Here is a 17,098-nt window from a genome sequence, read left to right as displayed (position 1 = left end):
AAGAAGTAGCAATGATCTTTGTTCTTTCATCTTTAAGATTCCTCATAGTGATCAGCACATATAAATCCCAAGTGACTCAGCAAACAGAGCTATGCTCCCTGACAACAGAGCCAGAAAAAGGTCTTGATAACCCACAGGTATAGGGGGTCGCGACATCTTTCGAGGGTAGAGTATTCAACCCAAATTTATTGATTCGATGCAAGGGGGCAAGAATATTCGCAAGTATTAGCAGTTGAGTTATCAATTCAACCGCACATAAAAGACTTAAGATCTGCAGCAAGGTAATCAGCAGCAGAGTAGTATGGTAGTTTGATAGTAACAGTAGCAAAAATAGTAGCAATTTTGTAGTGATTGTAACACCAGCAACAGCGAAAGTAACTTAGCAAAGGTCAATATGTGAAAAACATAGGCATTGGATCAATGATGGATAATTGTGTTGGATTGCATACATCATGTAACAGTTATAACCTAGAACGACACAGAACTAGCTCCAATTCACAATGTAATGTAGGCATGTATTCCGTATATAGTCATACGTGCTTATGGAAAAGAACTTGCATGACATATTTTGTCCTACCCTCCCGTGGCAGCGGGGTCAATAAGGAAACTAAGGGATATTAAGGCCTCCTTTTAATAGAGAACCGGAACAAAAGATTAACACTTAGTGAATACATGAACTCCTCAAACTACGGTAATCACCGAAAAGAATCCCAATTATTGTCACCTTGGGGTATGCGGATCATAACTCGTAATAGGTGCATATAACTTGCAACATAGGATCAAGAATACACATATATTCATGAAAACATAATAGGTTTAGATCTAAAATCATGGCACTCGGGCCCTAGTGACAAGCATTAAGCATAGCAAAGTCATAGCAACATCAATCTCAGAACATAGTGGATACCAAGGATCAAGCCTTGACAAAACTAACTTGATTACATGATAGATCTCATCCAACCCATCACCGTCCAGCAAGCCTATGATGGAATTACTCACTCCCGGCGGTGAGCATCATGAAATTGGTGATGGAGGAAGGTCAATGATGACGACGGCGTCGAATTCCACCCTCTGAAGCCCCAAGCGGACTCCGGATCAGCCCTCCCGATGAAGAACGGGAGGTGGCGACGGCTCTGTATCTAAACTGCGATGAATCCTTCTCTCTGATTTTTTTCTTGTCGAATAGGTATATATGGAGTTGGAGTTAGGGTTGCCGGAGGTCCAGGGGGCTCTCAAGCCTGTAGGGCGCCCTGGAGGGTGGGCGCGCCCCTGAGCTTGTGGCTCCTGGGTGGCCCCCCTCTGGTATATTCTCACGCCAGTACTTTTTACATATTTCATGAAAATTCTCTGTAAATTTTCTGTTTAATCCGAGAAATTTGATTTTTGCACAAAAACAACACCATGGCAAATCTATTGAAAACAATGTCAGTCCAGGTTAGTTTCATTCAAATCATGCAAATTAGAGTCCAAAACAAGAGCAAAAGTGTTTGGAAAAGTAGATATGACGGAGACGTGTCATTATACACTACTGAATCCGGGTTAGGCATTCAGAAAGCTAGAAGTTCATAAAAGAGACTCGGTATGAGTTAAAAAAACTCTCAGTTGACATAACAACCCCTGGAAGTTCAAATATGAAAATCCATGAAGCTCAATAATAATTAAACCAGTAAACATAGTTCAGAAGCTAAACAAAAAACTTAAAAACAAACTAGAAGTTCAAATTTAAGAAACGGAGCAGCTCGATGTTTATTAAAAAACTAGGATTTTTCCGTTACTAAAAGAATAAAACCAACAAGTCCAAATTAAATAAATGAGCAGTTTGATGTTTATACAAAATTTCCCTCATTATTAAAGAATGAGATAAAGAAGTTCACAAATAAAACACAAGAAGTTCAAATCTTGAAAATAGCGCAATTCAAAATGCATAAAAATGGATTTTCACCATTTCCAAATAAAAATACTCTAGAAGTTCACCCTAAAATAACAGACCGATTCAATATTTATGACAAAACTAGGATATTTGTGTTACTAAAGAAATCAAGCAAGGAGTCCAAAATATAAAAATAGAGTAGTTTGATATTATAAAAAATACTAAGATTTTCATTGTCACTAAAGAATAAAATCAAGAAGTGGAAATTAAAAATAATGGAGTAGTTCGATGTATACGAAAAACTCAAATTCTTTCAGTTTCTAAGAGAAATAAAACTATGAAATTCAATTTAAAAAAATGATTGAAGCTTAGTTAAAAACTATACCTTTCTAAGAATAAAACTAAGGAGTTCAAATTAAAATAACAAAGAAGTTCAAAGTTTATAGAAAACTAAGATTTTTTTCTCATTGCTAAAGAATAAAACGAAGAAGTTCGAATTAAAATAAAAAACAACTAATAAAAAGTTTGAAAAGAATTCTCGTACTTTTTAAAAAAAACTGAAAGTTCGAACTAAAATAACGAAGTGGTTCGATGTTTACCTTTTTAATAAACTCAGATATCTATTATTATTGAAGAATCAACCATGAAGTTCAAATTCAAAAAAGAGTCAAATTTGATGTTTATTGAAAAATTAGAAACAATTCTTTACTCAAAAAATAAAAATGTAAAGTTCCAATTAAAATAACACAGAAGTTCGAAATATATTAAAACTTAGGATTCACAAGTTCAAAAAACAAAAAAGCCAATGTCATTTTGGGCACTTTTAAATACAACACATAAACGTCGATGAATTTTCAAAACCTCTCTACATGACAAAGTTTCACCTATTCAAACTCTCTCCAACAGGATATCATATGATCTATTCCGTTAAATATTTTAAAGTTTTGGTCTATAGCATTCGAAAAACATAAGTTTTAACATACTCAAAAAAGATCCTAAAAAATGCCGCGAATTAGAAAAACTGCTCAACACGTAAAGTTGCGCCTTTTCGATGGCTTTCTAACGGTATAACTTTTGCTCAATTTTAATGAGTGTTTTAGGTGTTATGGGTACAAAAAGCAGAGAGAAGTTCAAAGTGAAAGCAACTAGTGGTTCAACTACTACATGGAGTGTGTTTCATATAAGAAAAAAAGAATAAAAAAACAAAGTCTAAAAAGACTTTAGCTAGAAGTTCACATAGTCGGCCCAGGAAGTTCAAAAATTCTTGTAAAGAAGGTTCACTATGTATTAACTTGTGCAAAAACACACACGAAAAATTGTTTTTTGTGTTTTAAAACAAATTTCTGAATCCATTACAAATTTGAAACACATTGCTCGACGCGAAAAATGTTCTTTTTATTCAACAAATTTCCAAGGGTATATCATATTCTTATTCCCAAATAAACGGTTAAAAACAAATTGGTGTATGTTGTTCGAAAAAATGTTTAACCGTATTAAAAAAACTTGTGTCTTTTCAACAAGTTTCTATTGGTTTATCATTTGTGGAACTCTGAGGAACTGGTGAGGAATTATAAACAGAAAATACGTGGCCGAAGTTCGATATGAAAACAGCGAGCAGTTCAACTACTATACGGAATAGGTTTCGCATGAGAATAAAAGAATACAAAAGTAAAAGCCTAAAAGGTTTGTTGCAAGAAGTTCACGTACTCCACCCTGCACAGTTCAAAAATTGTATTATGAGACGTCCGACCTTAAATTACATGTTAAAAAAGAGAGGAAAAAACAAAATCATTTTTGCCATTTTTAAAACTACTCTCAAACAGCAATGAATTTGTAACACCTGTCTACACGAAAAAGTTGCTCCTATTCATAAGCTTTACAACCTATATTATATGCTACATTCTAATGAACGGTTTAAAATTTCATGTAAACCATTTCAAACACATTTGTATGTGTTGAAAAATTCTTTTGAACCGTCGGGAGTATAAAAACTGATCAACACGGGAAAGCTGCGTGTTTTCAACAGCTTTCCGTCGGTATATCATTTGCTCAATTCCAGTAAGTGGTTTGGGAGTGATATGTCTCCATCGTATCTACTTTTCCAAACACTTTTGCTCTTGTGGACTCTAATTTGCATTATTTGAATGGAACTAACCCGGACTGACAATGTTTTCAGCAGAATTTCCATGGTGTTGTTTTTGTGCGGAAATTAAAGTTCTCAATTGTCTTGAAAATTTATGAAGAATATTTTTTGAATATATAAAAAAATACTGGTGGAAAAAGATACTAGAGGGGGCCACCAAGGAGCCACAAGCTCAGGGTGTGCGCCCGCCCGCCCCCCCCCCCCCCCCAGGGCGCCCCCTGCAGGCTTGTCACCCCCTGGACCTCCGGCAACCCTAACTCCAACTCCATATATACCTGTTCATGGAGGAAAAAATCAAAGAGAGGGATTCATCACATTTTACAATATGAAGCCACCGTCGCCTCCTGTTCGTCATCAGGAGGGCTGATCTGGAGTCCGTTCGGGGCTCCGGGGGTGGAATCCGTCGCCATCATCATCATCAACCTTCTTTCACCACCAATTTCGTGATGCTCACCACCGGGAGTGAGTAGTTCCTTCATAGGCTTGCTCGACAGTGATGGGTTGGATGAGATTTATCATATAATCGAGTTAGTTTTGTTAGGGCTTGATGCCTAGTATCCACTATGTTTTGAGATTGATGTTGCTATGACTTTGCTATGCTTAATGCTTGTCACTAGGGCCCGTGTGCCATGATTTCAGATATGAACCTATTAGGTTCTCATGAATATATGTGTGTTCTTGATCCTATCTTGCAAGTTATATGCACCTATTACGAGTTATGATCCGCATACCCCAAGGTGACAATAATTGGGATTCTTTCCGGTGATTACCGTAGTTTGAGGAGTACATGTATTCACTAAGTGCTAATGGTTTGTTTCGGTTCTCTATTAATAGGAGGCCTTAATATCTCTTATTTTCCTTATGGACCCCCTGCCACGGGAGGGTAGGACAAAAGATGTCATGCAAGTTCTTTTCTGTAAGCACATATGACTATATACGAATGAATTGGAGCTAGTTCTATGTCGCTCTAGGTTATAACTGCTACATGATGAATATTATCCAACACAATTACCATCACTGGTCCAATGCCTATGTGCTTTTCATATATTGATCTTTTCTAAGTTACTTTTGTCGTTGCTACTGTTACAATCACTACAAAATTGTTACTGTTACTATTGCTACTGTTACCGCTACTATCAAATTACCATACTACATTCCTACTAATCTCCTTGCTACAAATATTAAGTCTTTCAGGTGTGGTTGAATTGATAACTCAACTGCTAATACTTGCGAATATTGTTTGGCTCTCCTTGTGTCGAATCAATAAATTTGGGTTGAATACTCTACCCTCAAAAACTGTTCCGACCCCCTATACTTGTGGCTTATCAAGACCGTTTTCTAGCGCCGTTGTCGGGGAGCATAGCTCTATTTGTTGAGTCGCTTGGGATTCATATCTATTGATTACTAAGAGAAATCTTAAGGATGAAAGAACCAAGGTAGTTCCCTCTAAGACGAGGGGAGGTAAGGAACTGTCATCTAGCTCATCTTCTGTTTTTAAATAAGCTTGCAACACCACCACCTGCTATTAATCCTGATATGTCGCAAGTAATTGATGATGCTACTTCTACTATGAATGATGCGTATGATGATGCTAGTACTTTGCTTGATGATAATGTGCCACTAGGTGGCTTTCTGGAGGAACACCTTGCTAGAGCTAAAGTGAGAATGTTGAAACTGATGAAGTCTTTGAGACTTAAAAAAATTGAAACACCTATTAGACCTAGATCTCCTAGATATGAATTGCCTGATATACCTGAGGGTTATGTTATGAATGGAGAAGTAGCTAGGGACTTTCTTGCTTGTAAGGATAGGTATGATCTTAAGAAGTTACTAGTCAAGTTGAAAGAAAAACCTTTGAATGCTAGAATGAAATATGATCCTAAGTTTGCTACTTCACCTATATTTGTTACTGATAAGGATTATGAATTCTCTGTTGATCCTAAGTTAATTACTTTGGTTGAATCTGATCCTTTCCATGGTAATGAATCTGGAACTGTTGTGGCACATCTTACTAACCTGAATGATATCGCCACCCTATTTGCTCATGAGGAAAAAATTCGCTACTACTATATTCTTAAGTTGTTTCATTTCTCATTAAAGGGTGATGCTAAGATATGCTTTAATTCTCTTGATCCTAGTTGTGCGTATAGTCCCCAGGATACGATTTATTACTTCTCTGAAAAATATTTTCTTGCTCATAAGAACAAGCTGATTTACAAGAAATATTTAACTTTGTGCAAATTGAAGAAGAGAGTCTCCCACAAGCTTGGGGGAGGTTTCTCCAATTACTTAATGCTTTGCCTGCTCACCCTCTCAAGAAAAATGAAATACTTGATATCTTTTATAATGGGCTAATCGATGCTTCTAGGGACCACCTAGATAGTTGTGCTGGTTGTATTTCCGCGGAACAAACTATTTAATAGGCTGAAGAACTACTGAATAATATATTGAATAATGACAATGATTGGACTCTTCCTGAACCATCGCCCTAGCCAACTCCAAAGAAGAGAGGTATTCTATTTCTCAGTCCTGAAGATATGCAAGAGGCAAAGAAATCTATGAAAGAAAAAGGTATTAAAGCTGAAGATGTTAAGAATTTACCACCGATTGAAGAAATACATGGTCTCCATACCACGACACGGGTAGTAGAGGTAAATTCTCTCTATAGATTTGATGAAGGTGATATTCCTTATACTAAATATGCTAGTCAATGCTTGGATGAATTGAATAACTTTATTGTTAAACAAGAAAATTTTAATGCATATGTAAGTAGACAATTAAAACTAAATGCTTATATGATTGACAACTTGAGTGACTTTATGTTTAGAACTGTTAATGATGTCAAGGGTGTGAGTAAACATGCATCCATGATTAAAACTCAAGTAGAACAAGTTCTCAAAGCACAAAATGATTTGCTTAATGAGATGAACAATAAGATGAATGATCATGTTGTTAGAGTTATGACTAGGGGTGGTAAAATGACTCAGGAACCTTTGTATCCTGAAGGCCATCCTAAAAGAATTGAACAAGACTCTCAAAGAATTAATACTGGCGCACCTAGTCCTTCTAGTAATAAAAAGAAAAAGAAACATGATAGGACTTTGCATGCGTCTAGTGAACCTACTGTAGACACACCTGAGAATCCAAATGATAGTTCTATTTATGAAGCTGAAACACAATATGGTGATGAACATGAACCTAGTAACAATGATAATGATGATTTTCATGTTGATGCTTAACCTAGTAATGATAATGATGTGGAGGTAGAAATTGTTGTTGATCTTGATAACCCACAACCTAAGAATAAAAGATATGATATGAGAAACCTCATTGCTAGGAAACATGGTAAAGAAAGAGAACCATGGGTTCAGAAACCCATGCCTTTTCCCCCTAAAGCTTCAAAGAATAAAGATAATGAAGAATTTGAGCACTTTGTTGAAATGCTTAGACCTGTCTTTTTGCACCTTCGTTTGATTGATATTCTGAAAATGTCTCCTTATGCTAAGTATATGAAAGATATTGTTACAAATAAAAGAAAGATGCCGGAAGCTAAAATTTCCACCATGCTTGCTAATTACATATTTAAAGGTGGAATACCAAAGAAACATGGAGATCGGGGAATGCCAACTATACCTTGCTCCATTAAAAGAAACTATGTTACAAATGGCTTTATGTGATTTAGGAGCCGGTGTTAGTGTTATGCCTTTCTATTTGTATCGAGACTTGATTTGAATAAGTTGACACCAACTGAAATCTCTTTGCAAATGGCTAATAAATCAACTGCTAAACCCATCGGTATTTGTGAGGATGTGTCTGTCGTAGTTGCAAACGTTGTAACTGATAAATCAACTTGATATACCTGAGGACGACAGTATGTCGATCATCCTTGGTAGACCCTTTTTGAACACTGCAGGGGCTGTTATTGATTGCAACAAAGGCAATGTCACTTTTCATGTTAATGGTAATGAGCATATGGTACACTTTGCAAAGAAACAACCTCAAGTGAATAGTATCAACTCTATTGGAAAAAAATTTAACAATTACTATTGGAGGTTTTGAATTCCCTACTCCTACTGTCAAAAAGAAATATGAAATTATTTTTGTTGGGGACATGCATATCCCCGTTGAGGTAACCTAGTGCTATACAAAGATTCTCCGGTTATTTGGAAGAAGTTTGTTAGTAAGACTTGATCAACCTTATTAATGGATTCCTTTTGACGGGCATGTGGTTGATGAATTTAGTAAACACCAATTTCTGTACCCACTTTTTACTTTATGTTATCTAGAATTAATAAAGTAGAAATGCCATAGTTATACAATTTTCTGAATCTTCCGTGCAATAAAAAATGACTAGAAAATAAAAGTTCTCCAAATGCCGTGAAAATTTAATATGATTTTTTCTGTAATATTTAAAAAATAGTGGCACTGAACACACGCTAGGGGGATGCACCTGTGAGCCACAAGCTCACAGGGCGCGCCCACCCCCTGGGCGCACCTAGGAAGCTTGTGGGACCCATATGAGCCCCCTCAGTTATTGATGCCACCCATGCTCTTCTTCTTCCTCCAGAAAAAATCACTCCCTTGCTGAAACTCGTGTTCTTTCTCATCTTGCTGCCATTTTTGATCTCCTTGCTCGGAACTCTATTTTTTAAACTGTTTTGGGGGATTGTTCATCGGTATGTGAGTCCTCCATTGGTCCAATTAGTTTTTGTTCTAGTGGTTTATTATGTGCACATTTAGCTACTGTTGGTGACCATGTTCTTGAGCTTGCATGTCAAATTTATATGGTTCAAACTAGTTTTGGTGCATGATAGCCTCTAGACACTTGTAGGAGTAGTTGCTATCAATTTTGTTGAGTTTTGTTCACTTTTATTTTGAATCACTAAAAATTTCAGAAAATTTCAGAGAAAACGAAAACCATGAGGAGGTGGTTAAGGGGCTCATCAATCCGGAACTCGGAGGAAACTCCAAAGGAGAAGCCCAAGTACCATCTTCCACGTGCGGCAAAGATTCGGCCGTGTGAGTGGCCGTATGATTCATTCTTGAAGAAAGCGGGAATTTATGAGGATTTCTATTATTTGGCAAGTAATGCCGGCATAATCCCCTTCTGCCAAGATAAGTGTGACCAATACCTCCTACTCACTAATACCTTCACGCAAAACTTTCGATTTTATCCTAGGAAGGAACCACCCATGGTAGAATTTAACTTGTATGATGTGCCTAAGGAAATGACATTATATGATTTTTGCAATGTTTGCAAATTACCTTATGAGGGCAGTCACAGTGATCCACGTCCTAGAGACATGGAAGATTTCATCTCTGAAACTACTGCGGGGGAAGAGAGAGGAGTGTCGGAAGCGAGAGTGGCTAGTTTACATTTTCCTTGTTTTACGTTACTATGCATTATTTGCCGGGAGATGTTTGATTGGTCGTTGGGAGAGTGGATCTCTCAGTGCACCTGACCTTGCTATTTTGTGCCGTGCTTTATATGATAATAGAACTTTTAGTCTGGGTGCCATGGTTGCTCGACTGTTACACACAAACCATCCGAAGTGTATTATTTACGGTGGTGTCTATGCCTCCCATCTCGCTGCACATTTGGAGATTCCTATTAGACATGAGGAGGAGGAGGAGGAGGAGGAGGAGATGCTGCTACCCACTAAATATTTGGATTATGCTCGTATGGTAGCGCATCATTTTATTGACAATGGTAAGCAAAAGCGACTTCTCTACAACTTTGTACTCAGTCAGGGTACACGTGAGATTATTACTTTGCCTACACCTGCCTTGTTTGATCTTTATTCAGGCAGGTACACTATTATTCCCGATGACAGATATGCATACTGGGTCTGATACAACCCCCAGTACCTGAGCCAGCACTAGCACCTGAGCCATATTAGTAGCTTGTTTATCAATGGGAGCCACAAGAGCTCGCCAACCAGTGGAACCCTCAGGACCCTCCATAGTATCCAGGAGAGGGTTGCTTTGAGCCGTGGCCATAGACTAACTAAGGCCAAAAGCCAAAGCTTGGGGGAGTACGTACTTCTCACCGACATTACATTCATGTATCACACATTCATTCTAGTTGTCGGTGTTCATCCTTTTTCATTGTATAATAAATGTTAGTTTTGTTTTCCTTTCTTCTTGTGTGTTTGAAAAACTTTAATAAAATCCAAAAATGTTTCTCGCTTCTTTTTAGTTTTTCTTTCTAGTTTAATTAGTTGTAATATTAAAATAAAACCCAAAAAGATATCTCGTTCTTCTTTTGCTTGTTGGGAGCTCTCCCGTGTAAATAGTTTTTCTCGTTTTCATTTTTCCTTTGTTTTCACTTTCTTCAAGAGAAAAACAAAAACTCCAAAAGTGTTTCATGTGTTTATTTGAAATTCTTTCCTTTTTCTTTGGGTCGTAAGGAGATGAAAATGTTGAGTGGCTCTCATATGCATTATTGTTGATCTAACAAAGAGCCCATATTACCTTGTCTTCTCCTTTGAATAAATGTTTGCAGATTCCAGCTTAGTCCATGGCACATGAACTCTTATTATTATTATTCGCATCATTCGGTCGTGCAAGTGCAAGGCAATAATGACGAAATTTGATGAAATGATTGAGGTGGAGAAAAGCTGGTATGAACTCGACATGTCTTGTTTTTGTAAATATGTTTAGCTCATCGTTCCTGATACAACCTATTATGAATGAAACATGTTTGCAATGATAATTAGAGATCATAGTTACTCATGCCATGCTTAAATAGCTTGGAGTGGATAATGGTTTGTCTTGTGTGCCAACATGCATTTAAAATGGTTATGATGTAGTATGATAGGATGGTATCCTCCTCTGAATGATTCAAGTGGCTTGACTTGGCACATGTTCACGCATGTAGTTGAATCAAAACCAACATAGCCTCCACAATATTTATGTTCATGGTGATTTATATCCTACTCATGCTTGCATTCAATGTTGATTAATCTCAAAGCATGTTTATGACCATTCTCGCTCTCTAGTTGGTCGCTCCCCAAGCTATTTGCTAGCCTTCACTTGTACTAAGCGGGAATATTGCTTGTGCATCCACTCCCTAAAACCCAAAGTTATCCAGACCTACCTATATGCGGTATTTACCTGCCGTTCGAAGTAAATTTGCATGTGCTAGACTCTAAATCTTCAAATAATAATCTGTTTTGTATGCCCGAATCGCTCATGTAGCGACAGGGGGCTAATAGTATCTTCCATGCTAGGTGGGTTATTCTCACGATGAGTGTTTATTCGCTTGTCATTCACGAGAAAGTGGCTGGTAATCGGGATGACCAATCCTATGATCAAAATAAAAATATAATAATGAAACAAAACTCCCCGGACTGTTGTTGGTATGGAGGGTACCCGAGGATTCGGCTAGCCATGGCTTGTGTTTGTTGGTGGAGGGGGAGTACAACTTTACCATTTTGTTTGGGAACCGCCTATGATGTCTCTAGCATGGAAGATAGTGGGAACTCTCGGTTAATACGTTGACAATGAAAGCATATCTCTCGAAATTATATTCATCTTTGTTTTAAAAGCTTCGAGCTTTGGCACCTCTGCAAATTCCTGCTTCCCTCTGCGAAGGGTTTATCCATTTACTTTTATTGTTGAGTCATCATCTTCTCATGAAAGCACCAACTAGAGAGCACTATTGTTTTTATGCTTTTTTAAATTGAGTATGAGTGTGACTAGATCTTCTTTGCCATGAATTACAATGTCTAGTCCATGCTTGAACTTCAGAGGTGCTCTGCTTTTATGTTTTGCGGTCTCAGAAAGGGCTAGCGAGATACCATTATGTCATATTATATCATGATTGTTTTGAAAAAGTGTTGTCATCTGAGACATCTTATTATCGCTCGCTAGTTAGTTATGTTATTGATGTGAGTAAATGTGAGATCTAAATGTTATTGTGAATAAGGTTAGTTTATAATCTTTGCTGAAAATCTGAACATGGTTAGTCATATTTGGAACAACAAGATCAAATAGAGTTTGTAAAAAATTTCTTTGTCATTTCAGTTTGTCAACTGAATTGCTTGAGGACAAGCAATGAGTTAAGCTTGGGGGAGTTGATACGTCTCCATCGTATCTACTTTTCCAAACACTTTTGCTCTTGTTTTGGACTCTAATTTGCATGATTTGAATGGAACTAACCCGGACTGACGTTGTTTTCAGCATAATTGCCATGGTGTTGTTTTTGTGCAGAAATCAAAGTTCTTAGATTGACTTAAAAATTTATGGAGAAGTTTTTGGAATATATATAAAAATACTAGCGAAAAAAGATACCAGTGGGGGGCCACCCATGAGCCACAAGCTCGGGGGGCGCTCCCACCCCCCAAAGCGCGCCTGGTGAGCTTGTGGGCCCCCTAGACCTCGTGTTCTTCATCAGGAGGGCTGATCTAGAGTCCGTTCGGGGCTCCGAAGGGTGGAATCCATCGCCATCATCATCATCAACCTTCTTTCACCGCCAGTTTCATGATGCTCACCGCCGGGTGTGAGTAATTCCTTCGTAGGCTTGCTCGACGGTGATGGATTGGATGAGATTTATCATGTAATCGAGTTAGTTTTGTTAGGGCTTGATGCCTAGTATCCACTATGTTCTGAGATTGATGTTGCTTTGACTTTGCTATGGTTAATGCTTGTTACTAGGGGCCGAGTGTCGTGATTTCAGATCTGAACCTATTATGTTTTCATGAATATATGTGCGTTCTTGATCATATCTCCCAAGCAATATGCACCTATTACGAGTTATGATCCGCATACCCCAAGGTGATAATAATTGGGATTCTTTCCGGTGATTACCGTAGTTTGAGGAGTTCATGTATTCACTAAGTGCTAACGCTTTGTTCTGGTTCTCTATTAAAAGGAGGCATTAATATCTCTTAGTTTCCTTATGGACCCCGCTACCACGGGAGGGTAGGACAAAAGATGTCATGCAAGTTTTTTTCCATAAGCACATCTGACTATATACGGAATACATGCCTACATTACATTGATGAATTGGAGCTAGTTTTGTGTCGCTCTATGTTATAACTGCTACATGATGAATATTATCCAACACAATTATCCATCGCTGATCCAATGCCTACGCACTTTTCATATATTGATCTTTGCAAATTTACCTTTGCCGTTGCTACTATTACAATCACTACAAAACTGTTAATGTTACTATTGCTACTATTACCGCTACTATCAAATTGCCATACTACATTGCTACTGATCTCCTTGCAACAGATATTAAGTCTTTCAGGTGTGGTTGAATTGACAACTCAACTACTAATACTTGCGAATATTGTTTGGCTCTCCTTGTGTCGAATCAATAAATTTGGTTGAATACTCTACCCTCGAAAACTTTTGCGATCCCCTATACTTTTGGGTTATCATAGAGTTACGGGCAAAAAACAACACGTGAAAAACAGAGTGAAGTTCAAATAGACAGCCCCAGCAGTTCAACTTCTTCACGCAGTGCATTTCTGAACACTTTTTCGCGATGAAGGCAGAACGTGTTACCTCGCCATTTTCAAAATTACTTTAAAACGACATATAATTAGAGAAGACTATCTATGCGAAAAAGTTTCACACTTTTTGATAGCTTTCCAGCGGTATATTGTTTGCCCCATTCCGACGAAGTTTGCAAAAATTACAGCCAAATAATGTTTTTGCCATTTTCAAAATTTTCATAAAATCACAAAGAATTAGGAGAAAAATTATATATATATAAAAGTTCTGTATTTGCACAAACTTTCCAACGCCATATCATTTGCTACATTCTGACAAACCATTTAGAAAAATTCAAGAAAATACAAACTCGGGGGAACCTCAACTGTTTTCTACATTATAAACCGTTCAAAATTGGAACAAAGTTTCTATATGAAAAAGAAGCGCATTTTCATAAGCTTTCCAATGCCATATCATTTGCACCAAACGAATAAGCTATTTTCATATTACACCAAAAAACGAGCTCGACTGTTCGGTTTGAGAAAATCCGTTCAAATTACTCTTTAACCGTATGGAATTAGGAAAAACTTTATGTATGTGAAATGAGCAGATTTGCAGCACCTTTTCAATGCAGTGTCATTTGCCTCATTCCGATAAACAGTTTAGGAATGGGCTCGAAAATACGATTCACGTTTTTTATGAAGAAAAAGGGTTTGCAAAATTGCTCTTAAACCGTGTTGATTTTGCGAAAACTTTAACGTAGGTTGTGATCCACGTGTCCATAGCTTTCCGACGGTATATCGCAAGCCTCATTTGGACAATGTTTGTGGAAGTTCAACCTCTCCCTAGGTGAAGTTCTACTACTACTGCTGTGACAGGTCGACTAGTTATCAGAATATTACTCTCATCCTGTGATCAGAATAGTGTTTATGTATGTTTATATATATATTTGATTTTTTTCATGTCCTCAATAACATCCACATACTGCTAATTCTTCAAGTCGTTTTTCTTCACCTATGTGCATGTGATCACACCCGCTTCCCTCTATGCTAAACTCAATCCAATCTGTTCACAAATTCTTCATGTGCATTCTAATTGACACCATTCATAGTCTTCACTGTGTCCTTGTCACCTGAAGAAATTGCGAACACATTTGAAATTTTTCAAATCAATTTTTTGCGGTTTCCATAGTAACTTAATCCCGCGTGTCCGACGCGTGGATAAGAATGTCAAAATCGCATGTGTGACGCATGTCACAGAGATGCGAACCGCGAGGGGCTTATCCGTCCAAAATCTTCGAACCATTCGGTTTTCACCATGGCTATATATAGGCTTGACCCCATCAAGTCTCATTTGACTTTGCTCCCTCGCCCATGTGGCTCTCACTTCCAAACCCTAGCGCCGCCGCTGGATTCACCGCTGCCGGAGAAGAAAAGTTTCACTGCCTTGACTTCTCCGTCGACGTACTCGCGCGGGCCGCGGATTCTTCACATTCGCCGCTGTTGTAGCTGTTTTTCGTCGCCAAGTTAGGGCACGAAAGATATGAGCTGACGATTTCCCTTGCCTCGTTCTCCAGCTCATCGAGTTCATCTGTGGGGTAATTAAAATTTCATTTTTACTGCCCAGTTTGATCTCTTCACTACCTAAAATTCTTCAAGTCTTTTTTCTCAACTTTCCAATACTTCAGCACTTTATTTTGGCCAGTCTTGGTTATTCCATCTAAGTTGTGTAATTTTTTAATCTGTACAACTCTGGAACCTAAGTCAAGAACACTGTTAATTTCTTCAAGACAATAAGGGTCAATTTCCTCAACTAGATTTATTTTGAAAAACTTCTGAGAATGCATGTGACTCTCCCCATTTTCCTCACAACTATACTCTATTCACAGGTACACATGCCTGCCGATGAATCTCTAGGTTCTCATCAAATTAATTCATTTGTAGCATTGCTTGAGGAAAATCTCAAAACAACTTTAGAGTCATCAAGAATCTATACTCTATTCACAGGTACACATGCCTGCCGACAAATCTCTAGGTTCTCATCACATTAATTCATTTGCAGCATTTCTTGAGGAAAATCTCCAAACAACTTCAGAGTCATCAAGAATTCAAATTCCTCAGTTGAAGAAAATGGCCAGTGGCAAAAAGCCTCAGAAGGGAGGAAAGACAAAAGAGGAAAGAGGAGCACACTGCCTTTGAGATCCCAAAGGAAATTTACTCAGGATACTGTACTCCTTGATGAAGTAGATCATGGTAAAGAGACTAAAAAGCAGCGCAAGACGCGCATGCAATGAATCAAACATAGATGGGCATACGAATGGAGGGATTACAGGTATGTAACCCCAAAATACATGAAGGAATTTGTTGTGAAGCCACCGTACAAGAGGCCACCTCTAGCTCCAAGGCAATGATACGACTCCGTCGTATCTACTTTTCCAAACACTTTTGCTCTTGTTTTGGACTCTAATTTGCATGGTTTGAATGAAACTAACTCGGAGTGACGTTGTTTTCAGCAGAACTACCATGGTGTTGTTTTATTTGTAGAAATAGAAGTTCTCGAAATTGGACGAGACTTTTTGGACCCTTTTTATGGAGTAAATAAAATACTAGAGCAAATACCTACTGGAGGCGGGCCACCTGCTACCCACAAGGCACCAGAGCGCGCCCACCCCCTGGGCGCGCCTTGGTGGCTGGTGGGGCCCATGTGCCTCTGCTGCTCCTAATCTTAGCACTATAAATTCCCATTTCCTGAGAAAAAATAAGGGAGGAATTTTCATCGCGTTTTACGATACAGAGCCACCGTCGCCTCCTGTTCTTCATCGGGGGGGCAGATCTGGAGTTCGTTTTGGGCTCCGGAGACGGGAATCCTTCGTCATCGTCATCATTAACCATCCTCCATCACCAATTTCATGATGCTCGGTGCTGGGGAGTGAGTAATTCCTTCTTAGGCTTGCTGGACGGTGATGGGTTGGATGAGATTTATCATGTAATCGAGTTAGTTTTGTTAGGGCTTGATCCCTAGTATCCACTATGTTCTGAGATTGATGTTGCTATGACTTTGTTATGCTTAATGCTTTTCATTAGGGCCTGAGTGCCATGATTTCAGATCTGAACCATTTATGTTTTCACCAATATATTTGTGTTCTTGATCCTATCTTGCAAGTTGTATGCACCTGCTACGTGTTATGATCCGCATACCCCAAGGTGATAATAATTGGGATTCTTTCCGATGATTACCGTAGTTTGAGGAGTTCATGTATTCACCATTTTTAATGCTTTGTTCCGATTCTCTATTAAAAGCAGGCCTTAATATCCCTTAGTTTCCTTATGGACCCCGCTGCCACGGGAGGGTACGACAAACAAGTCATGCAAGTTCTTATCGCAAGCACGTATGACTATATACAGAATACATGCCTACATTACATTGATGAATTGGAGCTAGTTCTTTGTCGCCCTAGGTTATAACCGTTACATGATGCATGTCGTCCAGCATAATCATCCATCACCGATCCAATGCCTACGAGCTTTTCAGATATTGATCTTTGCTAAGTTACTACTGTTGTTGCTACTGTCACAATTGCTACAAAACTATCACTGCTATCGTTACTGTTACTGTTGCTATTGTTGCTACTACTATCA

This window comes from Triticum aestivum, chromosome 3D (genome assembly GCF_018294505.1).
Source record: "Triticum aestivum cultivar Chinese Spring chromosome 3D, IWGSC CS RefSeq v2.1, whole genome shotgun sequence".
Lineage (NCBI taxonomy): Eukaryota > Viridiplantae > Streptophyta > Magnoliopsida > Poales > Poaceae > Triticum > Triticum aestivum.
Note: the sequence above shows the minus strand (reverse complement) of the source record.